Here is a 15,015-nt window from a genome sequence, read left to right on the forward strand (position 1 = left end):
ATCCAGGGCCAAGGTCAGGGCCTCGATGGCCTGGGTCCAAGGGCAGTTAGGAGCTGCCTGAATCCCTGCCCTCCAAACACTTAATAGTTTAGCAGAAAGAATAGACATTAAACAAAGAATTATAAGAAAGTGAAATCTGTGATACAAATGCCTGTGTGAGGGAGAGCCTGGCTTCCCCTAGGAAGGGGTCCACTTTCTGGTCCCCTCAACTGAGGCCCCTAAGGCCCTCCTACTGCACGGCCCCTTCCCAAGACCTCTCGGGCAGGGTGTTCAGGGAGCCGCGCCCACAGCTTAGCACCAGTTCTTCCATGCTCTGGGCTCCCCTGAGGCCCAGGATCCCTGGGCCAATGTCTCCCAAGGGGTGGCCCCCAGACCAGCTGCAGGTTCATGCCCACCTCAGACCCACTGAATCAGATCCTCTGGGGTAAGGCCCCAAGTCAGCATAGTTAACAAACACCCCGGGACTCTGATGCGCCTTGAAGTTTGAAGCACTGTTGGAGGGAACACTCCCCATTTGGGCATTCATTCAGCCACCTTTTATTGAGCACCTACTGTGTGCCTGACACTGCTCTAGGCATGGAGGACACATCTGTGAACAGACACAGCTCCTGACCTCAGAGTTGACATCCTAGTGGGGGAGATAGTAAGACAAATAAATCTATGACGAGATGATTCAAACAGTGGGAAATACCGTGAGGAGAATAAAACAGGGCAGCGTGGTCAGGGAAGGCCTCTTGGAGGAGGTGACATTTAAGCTGAGACACAGGATTCAGAGCCAGGTCTATCTGTGTCCTCACCCTAACCACTGCGGCACTGCCCCCCTTAGTCCAGTCAGCCTCCCGATTCTGAGGGGCCAGGAAAAGCAAAGGTGATGGTGGAAAGAAGGCCACACTTCCTCCTCCTAGAGAAAAATCTTCACAAACTCAGCGTGAAGGGAAGTGGTGATATAATGCCCACCACATATAAATAGGCCCGTCCTCTACCAGAGTCACCCTGGAAACCTGCGGTCAATTTGGACTTTGCTTAAGGACGAGCTCCCTGCCACCAGGAGCCCAAAACGGCTGAACAAACTTGGAGCTTCACATGGGGCCGGCCCTCGATGAGTTCAAGGCCGGAGCATTTCTACAAAGTCAAAACCGCAACAGGAAGGCAGAGAAACAGGCCTTCCGAGGAGGCCTGGCCTGGTGCAAGGGCTCCGGTCAGCCTTCCTGAAGGCCGTCATGGAGGAGGAAGGAAGGAAGCCAGAAATGTCCCCTCGCTCCAAAATCTCTCCATGGCCCGGGTGCCACTGCACCCGAAATCTCACCAGGAGAATTGGGGATGTGGGGTCAGCATCGCCCTGCATCCTCACTCCTGGAAAAAAGCAACGTATTTAGTCCCTAACACAGGGAGTGAAGGAGGAAGGTTTAGTTGTGTGGTTTAGTTGTGCTGACTGTGTGTCCCAAATTTTCCTTGACAGCTCTGAATTCAGATCATCTGTTCCCATTTCCCACGGAACCAGCCAGGGTCTTGTTGGGAAATAGGATCATTCTAGTGGTTATTTATTCAGAGGAAGTGGCCCTGGGCAGGGAATCTGGAGCCCAGGTTCTTGGTTCTGGCGCTGCCACTTGGCAAGTCTCCCTGTATGTCCATTTGCCTTTTTTTACAGTGGGGACTGTGGCCTAAATCGAGTGCAGGGCTGATTCTCTCCCTGACAAGAGGGAGGGAGGTGAGCTCCAGGATGAAGGCATTGGTGGACCTGGTGAGGGGCTGGAAAAGAAGGAAAGGGCCCTGGGAGGGAGGACGAGGTGTCGGGAAGCAACCTACCCACTCCCCAGTGTCACCACCACCTGCTGCCCACTAGCCCACTCCCTGCCTCCTTCCTTGGGTCCTTGGGCTCCCAGGAAGCTTGGCCCAGTTGCCCACGAGCAGACCTGAGCCCTCACTCCAGCAGGATGACAGCCAAGCCCCAGGGCAAGGCCAGTCTCCTGTGGGATCGAGGAGAGATTTTCAAAGCTGCTCAGGCTGTCACACGACCTCAGCTGGCAGTGGAGAAAGTGAGCAGCCCAGAAGCCTGAGCACTGTTTATGCAAGAAAAGAGCACAGGAGTTGGGGCAGACAGGGACCCGGACTGGAATCTCCGCTCCGTCTTTTATTTCCTGTATGACCTTGACCAGTCCCTTGGCTTCTCTGAGCCTCAGTTGCACCACCTGTAGAATGGGGCTAATGGTCCCTCTTAGAGCCCATGTGAGGCTCCCAAGAAATCATGGCCCTGCTCTGCCTACCTCAGTGCCTGACAGTAGTTTTAGAAAAGAATAATCCCCTTCCCCTAAGAAATGTAAATTGAATTGTGCCCTTGATCCTGGTCCCAACATTTAACCCAGGGGCTAAGCTTCCTCTGCAAGAAAAACTTGACTTACTCAGTTCAAAAGCACAGTCACCACCATCACCCCCACTCCTGCCACCAAATCTCTATATGTGTGTTACTGAATGAGGTCCTGTCCAGTGCATGGCGTGACCACCACTGATAGTAACTACAATTTATTGCACACCTACTATGTGCCACGCACGTCACACTTTCACTATCCCGTCGCATTCTGACAACAACCCTTTAAGCTGAGGAAACATATCATAGATGTGAAAGCTGAGGTTCATAGCTGTGACGTGCCTGTTCAGGACTACACAGAGGTGAAAAGCAAGTCAAGCCCAGGGCTCACCACTGGACTACCCTGCCCCCCAAGGCTGAGGGAAGCCTCTTGCTCTCAGTACTTCAGCGATGGCTTCTGGGGAGGCCCCAGAGGAAACAGCGGAGGCCCAAGGGGCTCCCCTAACCAACCAGCATTTGACAATTTCACCAAAACTCAATTTCCCCTACATTAAGGCTCCTCCTCCATTTTTTCAAAATAAGACCTGGGTTTCAAGGCAGGTCTCACAGCTGCTCTGAACTCTGGGGGAACCAAGAGTGGCATTGGGATGCTGGGAGCACATTTCTAGGGTGATTATATTTGCCAAGCCCATAATGGACACATAGAGCCTGCCAAGGATAAGTGTCCCCAGATATGTGAATTTGGGGCTGTTTGGGGCAATCAGGGTCCTGGGACCACTGCTGGCAAGTTGCCAGGACGTCTCATCTCTCTCTCTCTCTCTGGAAAAGTGCAGTTGTGGCTCCAGGCTATGACTCAGTCAACATATTTTTGGACCAGCCATGGTGATCAGGGCTCTGTGGGCCTTTCTAGCCCTCTGGACACCCTGGCTGAGGCTGGGAGCTGGTCAGGGAAGGCTTCCTGGAGGAGGAAGGGTTGGGCAGGAGGGTTGGAAAGAGAGGATTCAGGCAGGCAGAGAGAAGGGTGTGCCTTCTCCAAAGAGGCATCCTGGCACAACAGAGGAGGTTGATCTGCATGGTCAAGCTGACCTCGGTTTGTATCCTTGGATGGACAGATAGATAGATGGATGGATGGATGGTTGGATGGATATATGAAAAAATAAAAGAAGGAAGGAAAAATCAATTAGTCAACCCCAAAGCTGCTGTCCTTCTTGCTCTCCCATCGGCCCCTCCCCAAGAACCTATCAGTCACGATATACTGGGTTATGTCACAGTAACAAACTACTCGAAAACCTCAATGGCTCTAAAGAGCAAAGGTTTAGTTTCTGTTCACACTACATGCTTGTGGGATGGCGGGGGCTCTGCTCCATGCTGTCCTCACTCAGGACCCAAGCCACCACCATCCTGCTAGTTGCTATTTGCTGTCACGTTTCATCAGCCAAAGCCAGTCACATGTCCACCCCTAACTTCAAGGGAGTAGGCAGTGCATTCCTACCACAGACCTGGAACCAGGAGAACCTGGATATTTGTGAATAGCCCTAACTCTGCCACACAGGTTGTGCCCACTCCAAGCTGCCTGGGGGCTCTGTCCCCAGATGCAGTGGGATGGGGACTGGGTCGGGACGGAAACAGAGAATAAAGGCCCTGGCCCCATCTCCTCAATCCAGGGACCCCAAAGGCTGAAGAGGACACGCTCCCTCCTCTGCTGCCGGGCCCCACGTGCTGTGGGTGGGGACTGATGCATGAGCCACGAGCCCAGGTCTCCCTGGGGGCTGGAGCATAAACTCTGTCCTGGTCCTGTCTCAGACAGATCCTGGCTCCCAACTGTGCCCTCCTGGGCCCAAGGACAGGCCACGGGGTACCCTGGAGGAGAAATACGCGGCATCCAAGCTGAGATGTTCCTTGGAGGTTATCATTCACAGAGAGAAACTGAGGCTCAGAGAGGGTGAGTGATTCCCATGGCCCAGCTTGTAAAGGGCAGAGCTGAGTCTTCAGGAGCTCTGTCCAGAGTCCCTTCAGCCTTCAAACTTCAGGCAGGCACCTTCATACTGGGACACAATGGAGCAAGAGTACTATGCCTACCGTTCCCCTGGCCAGAGCTTGGCTGCTGAGGTTGATATGCAAGCACAGGCCTCAGAGGGCAGCTGGGGGCCCCTAGGGCCTCTCCCACTAGCCCAGGGCCCCTTCTCATCTATAGGGGAAGCCCTGGATTTGAAATCAGGCATGTTCCAGGCCCTGTCCCACCACGTTCCAGCTGAGTGACCTTGGGCAAGTCACTTCACCTGACTGAACCTGTCTCCTAATCTAGAAAATGGAGACAACTACAGCTGCCCTGCCTAATTCTCTGGGCTCTTGGGGGGTACGGGGTTGTTTCTTCCATCATGACATGTCATACACATGTATACAAAGAGGTGATCTCACCCCCTTCTCCCCCACTAACCCAATCAGCCCTAGAGCCCCAGAAGCCAGCCCAAGTCCTGCACGGAGTAGTGTTCAGATGATGTTTGGATGAACTGCATTGATTTGTTCTTGATTCATCTCAGCAGGTACCTGCCAACTCCAGGGCCAACCCGGTGGGTGTCTGGATGACAAGATCCTTCGGTCATAGGAGAGGCTTACATACATCCATAAAAATGCAGGAGAACAGGAGGCCCCAGGCCATGCTAGATGCTAGATGCCTGTCTGTGTGTCCCTTCTGCACTGATTTGTAGCCCATTTTCCCCACCAGGCTGTGAGCTCCATGGACACAGGGACCCGCTAAATCCCCAATGACTGGCCCAGGGCCTGGCACACGGCTGACCTTCACTGAATATTCATTGACCGGATGAAGGATCTTCTGAACCCAGGTGTGTTCCTTCAGGTAGTTCCTTCTCTCTGAGCCTCAGGTTCTTTATAAGATGGGGAGGTTGAGAAAGTCACCTGAAATAACAATGACTTTAGATGCCCATAATTGTGATAGGAGTGACACTGCCTTTGTCTTATTTTATCATCCCCACCTTACAGATGAAGAAACCGAGGCTCCCAGAGGTCATGAAACTTGCCTGAAATCCACCGCTAGCTATAGTGAAGGAGTACCTCCCACCCCTGCCCGGGCCTCAGCCTCGGGCCTCCGTGCCCACTCCAACCCCCGGGGAGGCCAGGATCTGAGCAGTGCCCTGGCCACCCTCAGCTGCTCCCGGAAGTGCCCTGTGTCTGCACCTTGATCTCCACACCCACGATGCCAGGAAACCCCAGCAGGGCCTGCCGAGCTGCGGGGTATTTATAGCGGACATGCAGAAAAGCTGCCACCCCCATCTGTTTACCCAACAACTCTCTTCTCGCTGGACACTTTCAGCCCCGCCAGCCACAGACAGACCCTCACCGCCGCCTCATCTATTTTTTCCTCCCCACTTAATTTTGCATCATCCCAGCTTCCAAAATAAACTTCTCCAAACCAGCCGGGCTCATGCTGGCCCAGAATCCCTAACGGAGAGCCCCCTTCAGCCCCAGCCCCCACATCGGCCCATACGGCAGAGCCACCAAACCCAACCCGGCCCCTCGGCTGCCTTTGGCCTTGATTTAGAAGCAGCTGCTCCTGCTCCCGGCGGGCTTCTGACACTCCAGTGCCGGGGTGTCTGCCTCTGTGGGGATGCCGGCTGCGCATCTGTGTGCATGGTTCCTGGCTGGAGGCCGAGGTTGTTGCCCCCTGCCCCCCTCCAACTGCCCCCGCACACACGCATGCACGCACACATACAGCATCCCACAAGCTTCAGTCTCTCCCAGGGCGTTCCTCACGCGTTGGGTGGGCGCCTCCTCTCTGTTTTTGTCCTGGCCCCTGCTGACCTCTTCTGGTTTCATCATAGGACCCACCTACTCTTCCATCTCTGCCCACCCACCACTCTGAACTTCTTTTCTTCCTCAGACACGCCATGCCATCTCACCTCCAGGCCTTTGCACATGCCGTTCTCTAAAGCTAGAATGCATACTTTTCCTCTCAAACCGTTTGCCTGGCTAACCTTATTAACCCTTCAGGCCTGAACCGAGGAGTCACCTCTGCCAGGTAGTCTCCCCCGACTCTCCAGGCAGTCTCTCCAGATCTTCCACCTCAAAGGCCAAGGCAAGCTTGGAAGCCACTCCCAGGGCAGAATGGAGTCCCCACAATTCTCCGCGGCTTCCTCAACCCAGCCCTGGCCCCTGCACACACGACACACCGGGCTCTCCCATCCCCAGGAGAAAGCACTCATTCATCTCAGGATCTGAGAGAGTCATTTAGTCCATCCCCCTGTGGCAGAAACCAGGGACATCTCAATCACTCCAGAATTACAATCCCAACTTTATGTTTGCTCCCTTGAGTTGTGTGTTTTTCAGGCTAACAATTCAAAAGACCACTTACATCTTTTCAGCTTTTTGGGAAGAGTGAAGACAGGAGAGAAATGAATGTTGGTCAGGTACATCTGTTCCCATTTAAAGGGAAGATATTCATAGGCCCATTTTTTGTTAAAGAAGCTGAGGCTTAGAGAATTGCACTTCGTTTATTCATCCAGCATTAGGTGCCTGGCACACAGTGTCGCCAGCAGGGCAGTGAGCAAGACCCCCACCCCCTTGGAGATCATAAACCACGGTTAGAGACACATTACACAGGTAATTTTACAAATAACTACTTAATAACCATTTTAATTAGGTTGATGGTGCTTCAAAGGAAAAGTCTAGGGGGTTGAGAGGGAATGTGTAATCAGGAGCCCAAGGGAGCGTCCTGGGACATGACATGTAGGCTGAGACCTGATGGGAATTAGTTCAGTAAAGGGCAGGTTCAGGGAACCAGCAAAGGCCTGGAAAGGAGACGGAGGGGAGATGGAGGGGAGAGAAGGGAAATGAAGGGGAGATGGAAGAGAAATGGAGAGGTGACGGAGGGGAGATGGAGAGACACAATAGATGGTTTGCTGAAAGCCACACAGCTAGTGAGGGACAGGCCTGGGCTAGCTCACCCCAAAGCCTTTGCTTGTGCCTTTCCAACATGAGGATCGGTTGCTGCTAATGGAAAACAGCCCTGTGAGCTGCTTCTATTATATTGCCTCTTGTCCAGAAAGTTGGATTGCAGATATAAGCATGACAAACAAATTAACACCACTCATTCAATGGGGAATGTTTAAGAAAATTAAGTCCTCTACTAAAACATCTTAGCAATCCATTTGTTTCAAGATTCTAATAAAAACAAGTCAAGAAAATAAACATTCAAGAGCAAAATGGCACCTTACGCAATAATCCTTAGCTTTCGCTTAAACTCCCTGTTCCCATGAACTTAACAGAATGCCTGTTCTAACTTAGCTTGAATATTTCTTTATAAGTCAGACCTTTTTTTCTGAGGCTGCAGTATTCCAGGTGTCTGAGGCCTTCTAGGTGATGTGAATTACCTTTGAGAAAAAGTCAAGTTCACACAGCCCACCCCCAAGTTCCCTTCAGGTCAATGAGCTTCCTTCGAGTTCTGCCATGCGCACGGGATGGGTCTCACAGGGCCTTCCGCACCTGAAGAATTTGTTCCCTAGACTGGGACCTAAGAGCAGCCTCAACACAGGCTCAGATTCAAACTTCTGGCTCAAGGCATAGCATTAACGAAGTTGTCACGCTCCCCGAAGGCACCCGCATCACCTCTAGCTCAAGCCATTTTCAAGATTCAAGCAGACTGTTCAGCCACAAAAAGTGTTTTCACCATAGCTCCCTGTTTCTGGAGGCAAGAGCAAACTCCCAGCTGACGCAGTGAGGTGGGGTCAGAGCCCAAAGGAGCAGACAAGAAGGATGAAGGTGGAGAGGATTCCATCCAGATGGGAGGAGAGGGCATGGTCAGAAGCCCCGTTGGGGACCAGAACCAAGAAATTAGATTGGGTTGGTGGACAAGACCCTAGACCTGCCAGCCAGGGGCACAGGGGGGTGCCCTCTGCCCTGACCCATGATGACGCCCCGCTCTTCAGGCGGATGGGAAAGGTATGCACAAATCCTCTTGGGGACACGACGAGGTTAGAACCACTTCTGAGTGACATGATTACCACTTCAACTATAGGACTTAGAATCCTAGAATCACAGGTTGTTTGGGGCTGCTTTTCTCCTCGGCGCTAGAAGAGACTCGAGAGAGGAGAAGTTAGATTCCAGGGTTCCAGGTAGAGAAAATGGGCTGCAACTAAAGCAGGAAAGACTACAGTTAGACATAAGGTAGGAATCTCTGACTATCCGAGTGACAGCACCCTGGAATGAACTCCCGAAGGCAGTTCTTCATCCCTGAGACCGGAATGTAGAAAGACCTGCCCAGACTGGTGAGGCCCAATCAGAGGGGCCCAGCTTTCCTGAGTCTGACGACCCCTCCTTTATAACAAAAGATTCCATAGTGGGTGTACTTGTAGTATACATGTTGATGGTAAAAATAACAAAAACCACCATAGAGTTAAAAATGCTTTTCAATAACTTGGCATTTCATTCATCCCAAATCATCTATAAGCATTGAAAAATTAATGGCACCTAGCACCTAGCACCATCTATGAAGTCTCCTGGCCCCCTCCAAAAAAAAAATCTAAAACAAAAAGTGGAGCTGAATTTATTCAGGCTTTAAAAGACAGGAAATACAGGGGCAGGGGAACACATTAACTGGCAGCACAAATAGCCAACGGACAACGAGGACCCTCTACAGATCAACCCACCTGGTGGCTGCAATGATCAAGAGCATAAAAAAAGCCACAGGTGAGGGACAGAGTTGGGCATGCCTTGGATTAAGAAAAATTAAGAGATGTAACAACTAAATGTCATAGGTGGGCCTCATTTGAGTCCTGATTAGACAAAACCACCTGTAAACAGACACTTTTGAAACTACTGGGGACATCTGATTAGAATGTTAGCATTAATCTCATTAGGTGAGATAATAATAGCAGGGTGGTTATGTAAGAAAATGTCTGTGTGTTTTAGACGGTGGTATAAATGTTTAACAACCGGCTCTCTGGGGTGGGGCTTAGAAGGGAGACCTGGTGTGTCAAGTTTGCTGGCTTCCACGATATAAATACTCCCACCATGACGGATTTCAAACTACCAACATGGCATCACTGAACTCTGAATTAAAAAGAAATAAGCACCATCAGCTCTTAGCAGCCATAACCAGCTGACTTTAGAAATCTACACTGAAGTACATACAGGGGACATGGTGAGATATCTGCAAGGTGTTTTGAAATGATTCAGTAAAGAAAAAGAGAAACAGGGCCGGTCGAGTGGCTCAGTTGGTTAAGAGCTCGCTCAAGAGCTTGAGCTCTGAGCAACAGCAGTTCGAGTCCAGCCCGAGCTGAGCAGCCGCTGAGCTGCCAACAGGTAGCAGGATGGCTCAGAAAAAAAAAAAAAAAAAAGAGAGAGAAACACACAAAAAGAGAGTAGATGAGGCAGATGGGACAAAACATTGATAATTGCTGAATCTGGGTGATACATACGTGGGGGTTTATTATACGATTACTTTCTTCTATTGTGTATGTTTGAACACTTTCATAATAAAAAATTTAAAACTATAATCATTGTATATGTAGACGGGAGGGTTTTATTCCAAGAATTCTGGGTGTGCACATTGATTCCTGAATCCCTACCCTAACTCCACGGCCTCCTGGGGGTCTGAAGGTTAAGGACAGGATACAGGCATTGACATCACTTGCCTAAATCCATCTATCAGCCCATAGATGGATTGTAACCAGGGTTTCTCCATGGACCCTGTGCTAGGCTGAGGGTGGAAAAAAACCCAAAAAGAGAAAAGTGACATGGGTCCTGATTAGAAGTCCTGGCTGTACTATCTGCTAACACTGTGAGCTCGGGCAACTTATCACAGATCTCTGAGCCTCTATTTCCTCATTGACAAAATAAGAGTATCAATCATTTATGGTGAGGGTTAAACGCAATATGTGGGCACAGTTGCTGATATGGTCCCTGACACACAGCAAGATGCTCAGGAAATACTTGCTTCCTTCCTTCCCAGAGGGCTTTGTCGGGGTTACAGGGACATGAATGAGCTGTTAAAGATGTGTGGAGGTCGCTACTCTTCACCCAAGAATGTTGGTGCCCTGATGCCAAAAATATTTCCAGTTTTCAAGCGGAACTGGGGATCTAGCTTCTTATGTGAATCTCCTAATCTTTTAATGTTGTCAACAAATTCATATATTTAAAAACACTGGGGAGGCCAAGCAAAACACACCTGCAGACCACTGGTATGTGACTTAATCCATAGGCCAAGAGAAAGCACTAACATCCCCTGAAGTTGGGGCGGTGCTTAAAAGGCTTTAAACATATTATCGCATTGATTCCTCACAATATCACTTATCATCCCCATTGCACAGATGAGGAAACTGAGGTTCAGAGAGGCAAAAAATTCTGACAGGGCTGGGAACAAACAGAGGTCTTCCCGAGAACTTGACATTCCATTTTACACCCTCTCTAGATTCCTAGAAGGGCCTTTAGGGAGCAAATGCCAGGCCCGGAGAGGGCAGGGAGCTGCCCAAGGCCACACAAACATGCATGGCTGGCTGAGACTGATCAAGTTCCTATTCCCTTCTTGGTCAGGGCCCCAGGGTGGTCAGACAGCTCTGGAGGAGAGGACCATGCAGATAGATCTGTCCAGACAAGCCCGAGACCATGGTGACAGGAGAGGAACCCTCTACATTTATTTCCTTGAACAATGCATGTATAAACTTAAGAATGTTCTAGGGGCAGCCGGGTGGCTCAGTTCATTAGAATGCGAGCTCTGAGTAACAGGATTACTGGTTCAATTCCCACATGGGCCAGTGAGCTGCATCTTCTGCAGCCAGGTTGAAGACAATTTGAGTTGAGCTGCCAATGAGCGGCGGGTCATGTGGTCCAGTTGGTTAGAGTGCGTGCTTTTAACAACAAGGTTGCCAGTTCGATTCCCACATGGGATGGTGGGCTGTGACCCCAGCAACTAGATTGAAAATGGCGACTGGACTTAGACCTGAGCTGCGCCCTCCACAACTAAGATTGAAGGACAACAACTTGACTTGGAGCTGATGGGTCCTGGAAAAAAACACACTGTTCCCCAATAAAGTTTTTTAAAAAAGAATGTTCTAGACCCCAAGCCTGGGCCATCAGTTTCTCCACCTCTAAAATCTGGGATTTTGGACTGGGAATCCCAGTCACCTGCTTCCCGGACACTCCATTACTGGGAGCCTCTAAGATTGCCCTGGACCCATTCACCGAGAGCTGGCAATAATTTGGACCCACTGTATGTGATTCTTTCTGATTAAAAAAATGGCCAGGTTTCCCTTCCTTGGTGAATTGTTCAAAGTTTTACCAGGAAGAAATGAGAACTCATCATTCCAAAAGTGGGCCACTCAGAAAGTTAAGGAATTGTTTCCTTCAACCAAGGAATAGGAAATAACTAAAATATGTTCCAATGTCATTATGTGTGAGTTGCTCAGTGTTCTGGACACAGAGAGGGGCTATAGGGAGAAGAGGCCCCACCTCAGGCCTTGAGGATTTACAGTAACTCCCAGGAGGAGCTTAGAGAAACCCCATGACCTTCCCCTTGTGGATCCAGACATGAATCCTTACATGTGGAAAACTCTTGGCTATTGAAGAGTGTGGTGGGTGATTGAGCACCCAGACCTCCTCCGTCCCAACCCTAGCTGTGCGGCTTACTAGCTGTGTGACTCTGGGCAATCCCTCTGTGCCTCAGTTTCTCCATATGTAAAATGGAAATAACAATAGCAGTGCCTGTGTCATAGGATTGTTGGTATATCTTAAAGCACGTTAGAGCAGCACGTGGGCTTCAGCACCTGTAAACGGGATTAATAATAGAATCTACCTCCCAGGGCTGTGGCCTGGATTAAATGAATTGGTATAAGCAAAGCATCTGGAACAGTGGCTGGCACATGGGAAGCACTAGATACCTGTTGGCTATTATGATGCATGATTCCAGATGAAAGAGCTATTGACAACCGAATTTTTTAATTCATTTGCATTTATAGCTTCACCATTGAACTGTTCTTGAAAGTTAGAAGAGCATTTCCTCAAAGAGACTTTCACATTAAGACTTTCCACTGACTCAGACCAAAGGACTCCTCCTCGTCCTTATCACGATCAGGGCGGGCCTTTCTGGCTGTGGGCCTCACTTCCCTCCCTCCCTCCCTCCCTGGCTTGGCTCATTCCAGCTCACAGGACTCACACCCACCGCTTCATGTGTTTCTCCCAGCAGCTCGTGGAGAAGGTGAGTCAGGTAACGTCGCCACCTGATGGATATGACACTGGAGATCCAGCAGCTCCCCAAAGGACAGGGGCACATGTGCTGTGGGACAGGGGCTCAAGCCTGAACACCCGAACCCCAGGCACAAGGAAGCACGGAGGCTGAGGACATGGCTATGGAGTCCCGGACCCACCACTGTCCTTTGGCAAGTCACTCATTTCTCGAAACTTCATTGCCTCACCTTTACAAGGTGGAAAATAATAGTGTCTACTTCCAGGATTTGTTGTGAGGACTGAATGAGTGACAGCATGTAAAATACTTAGAGCACCACCTGGCAGGTGAGGGCTGAATACTTTAGCAGAACAAAACACCCTACTTTGCCTGGCACACTCCTGCTTCCTGCCTGATAGCCCAGCAAACCCTCCAGTTAGAGTCCCCAGTCGCTCTAAAGCATGTCCTGGTTTGGAAGAAAATTATATGGCCACTCTAAAATAATCGCCTGTTGCTGTTTCAATTATTGTTACTTACTATTGTTTTCCACCATACCACACCGAGATTCCAGGAAGCGAACACATTGGCTCAAAATAGTTCACTAATTCCGTACCACACTTAGGTGAGAATGGCCCCTGCCCTGGGTCTTGACACTCTGGTCTTCCTCCAGTTAAGCTCTCATCACAGGGAGAGGAGACTGTGGGGCCAAGGGGGCGTGCCCACCTGGAGCCTGTGCCCCATCCCCTACATCACACTCTGGGTACCCAGGACCCTGGGATTCCCTGCCCAGGTGACCCTAAGTCCTCTTCTGGACTCGAGTTGGTCTCTTCTGAGATCCATCCCCTGAGGACAGACCACACCACTGGGTGCCCAGCCCTGGGCACCTCTCCAGGGGGAGGAGCGGTGTGGCCTGAGCTTGCGTGTGCAGGCTGAGACGTTCACTTGTGTGTGCACAAGGCCCCTTGCAGGGCAGGCCAGAGGCAGAGGTGGGGAAGGAGGGGGCCTCCTCTCCCTGTGCCACCATGCTCCGAGGCAGGGTCCAAGGAGTCTGAGAATTCTACATGCAAAGCTGGCTTTCCAGGTTGTTATGAAAGTGTGCTTGTCAAGGGAGGAGAATAGAACATATTTTATTTCACATTTTGTTAGCTTGATTTATAACTTGCAAATATTTAGACATATGGTATGTGAGCCTCCATCTGTACTCTTGCTGGGCCCCACAAATCCCTGCCACCTTCTGCCCACTCTCAACACCAAATGTTTACTGAGCCCCCCCCCCTCTGTGCTGAGTCCAGGGCACTCCGGGAGTGAGGGCACCCTCCCAGCATCCAAACATGACCATCTACATGGGATCAAACCTCACGCTCCTAAAACAGTGAAGAGTGTTGGGTCAGGAGTGAAGGGCATAGGCCTGGTCTATGGCTCTGTCCCCAACCCCTAGTGAGATGGGGCACCTCCCTGCCCCTCTCCGGGCCTTAGTTTCTCCATTTAGAGAAGAAATCCCTTCAGCTCTGAGTAGGCGTGGGACGCAGACTGAGTCAGGGTGAGAGGAGACAGAATCAGATCAGGGACCTGGCGAGCGCGTGACCTGGATGGACATGGGCAAATAACTTACCAGTTACTTCGGTGCGGAATTGAGCCCTCTGCACCAGGGAGGCACAGGCTGCAGCCCACCCCATTTCATTCATTCATTCATTCATTCCACAAACACTGCAGCCACCTACTTTGTGCCAGGCACTAAGAGATTGGGCCTGAATCTACCAGATATAGGAGAGTAAACAAAACAAGCACCCCGAAAACCAAAACGCAAAGCAAGACTTCGTGAGTGTGCTAGAAAGAGACCTTCTCTAAGCTCCTTCCATCCTCACAACCCCTGGGGCTTATGTCCATTTTTCTGATGAGAAAACGGAGGCCTAGAGAGGTAAGGGACTTGATCAAGAAGATCCTGCCGCGTAGGACGCGCACAGATCCTGTGGCTAGCCAGAAGCAAGGTTTCACATTCCCGCAGTCTCCGGCCACTGTCCCAAGCTAACCGAAGCTGGGGAGGCCCCGTCCAGCTCCCGGAAGGCTGAGGGAGGTGAGCGCCAGGGAGGGGCTGGGCCAGAGGACGCGCTGGCCGGGAGGCAGGGAGGGGCCTGGCGGGGGGCAGCCGGGTGGCCCCGAAGTCTCGGGTGCGCAGCCCCGAGCGCCCAGAGCGCAAGCGGCTGGGCGCGCGCGAGTGGCAGCGGAGCTCGGGTCGGTCCGCCACGGTCCGGCCGGGGTCGAGCTCCGAGGCGCCGGCGGGGGGCGAGGCGGGGCAGCAAGGGCGGTGGTGCAGTGCCCACAGCGGCGGGCTGGGGGAGCTGTGCCCGCTTGTCCCCAAGGCCCCGGCAGGGACCCGGCGGCTGGGTCGCTGCGCCTCTAGCCGGGCCGGGCTAGGCGGCGCGCAGCCGGGCGTGCGTGGAACGGGCTCGGGCCCCAATTCCTCCCGGGCGCCCGGCCGGGGAGGCCCCCGGAGAAGCCCAGTCCCGCGGGCCAGCGCGTCCGCTACCGCCGCCAC

This window comes from Hipposideros armiger, unplaced genomic scaffold (assembly GCF_001890085.2).
Source record: "Hipposideros armiger isolate ML-2016 unplaced genomic scaffold, ASM189008v1 scaffold_540, whole genome shotgun sequence".
Classification (NCBI taxonomy): Eukaryota; Metazoa; Chordata; class Mammalia; order Chiroptera; family Hipposideridae; genus Hipposideros; species Hipposideros armiger.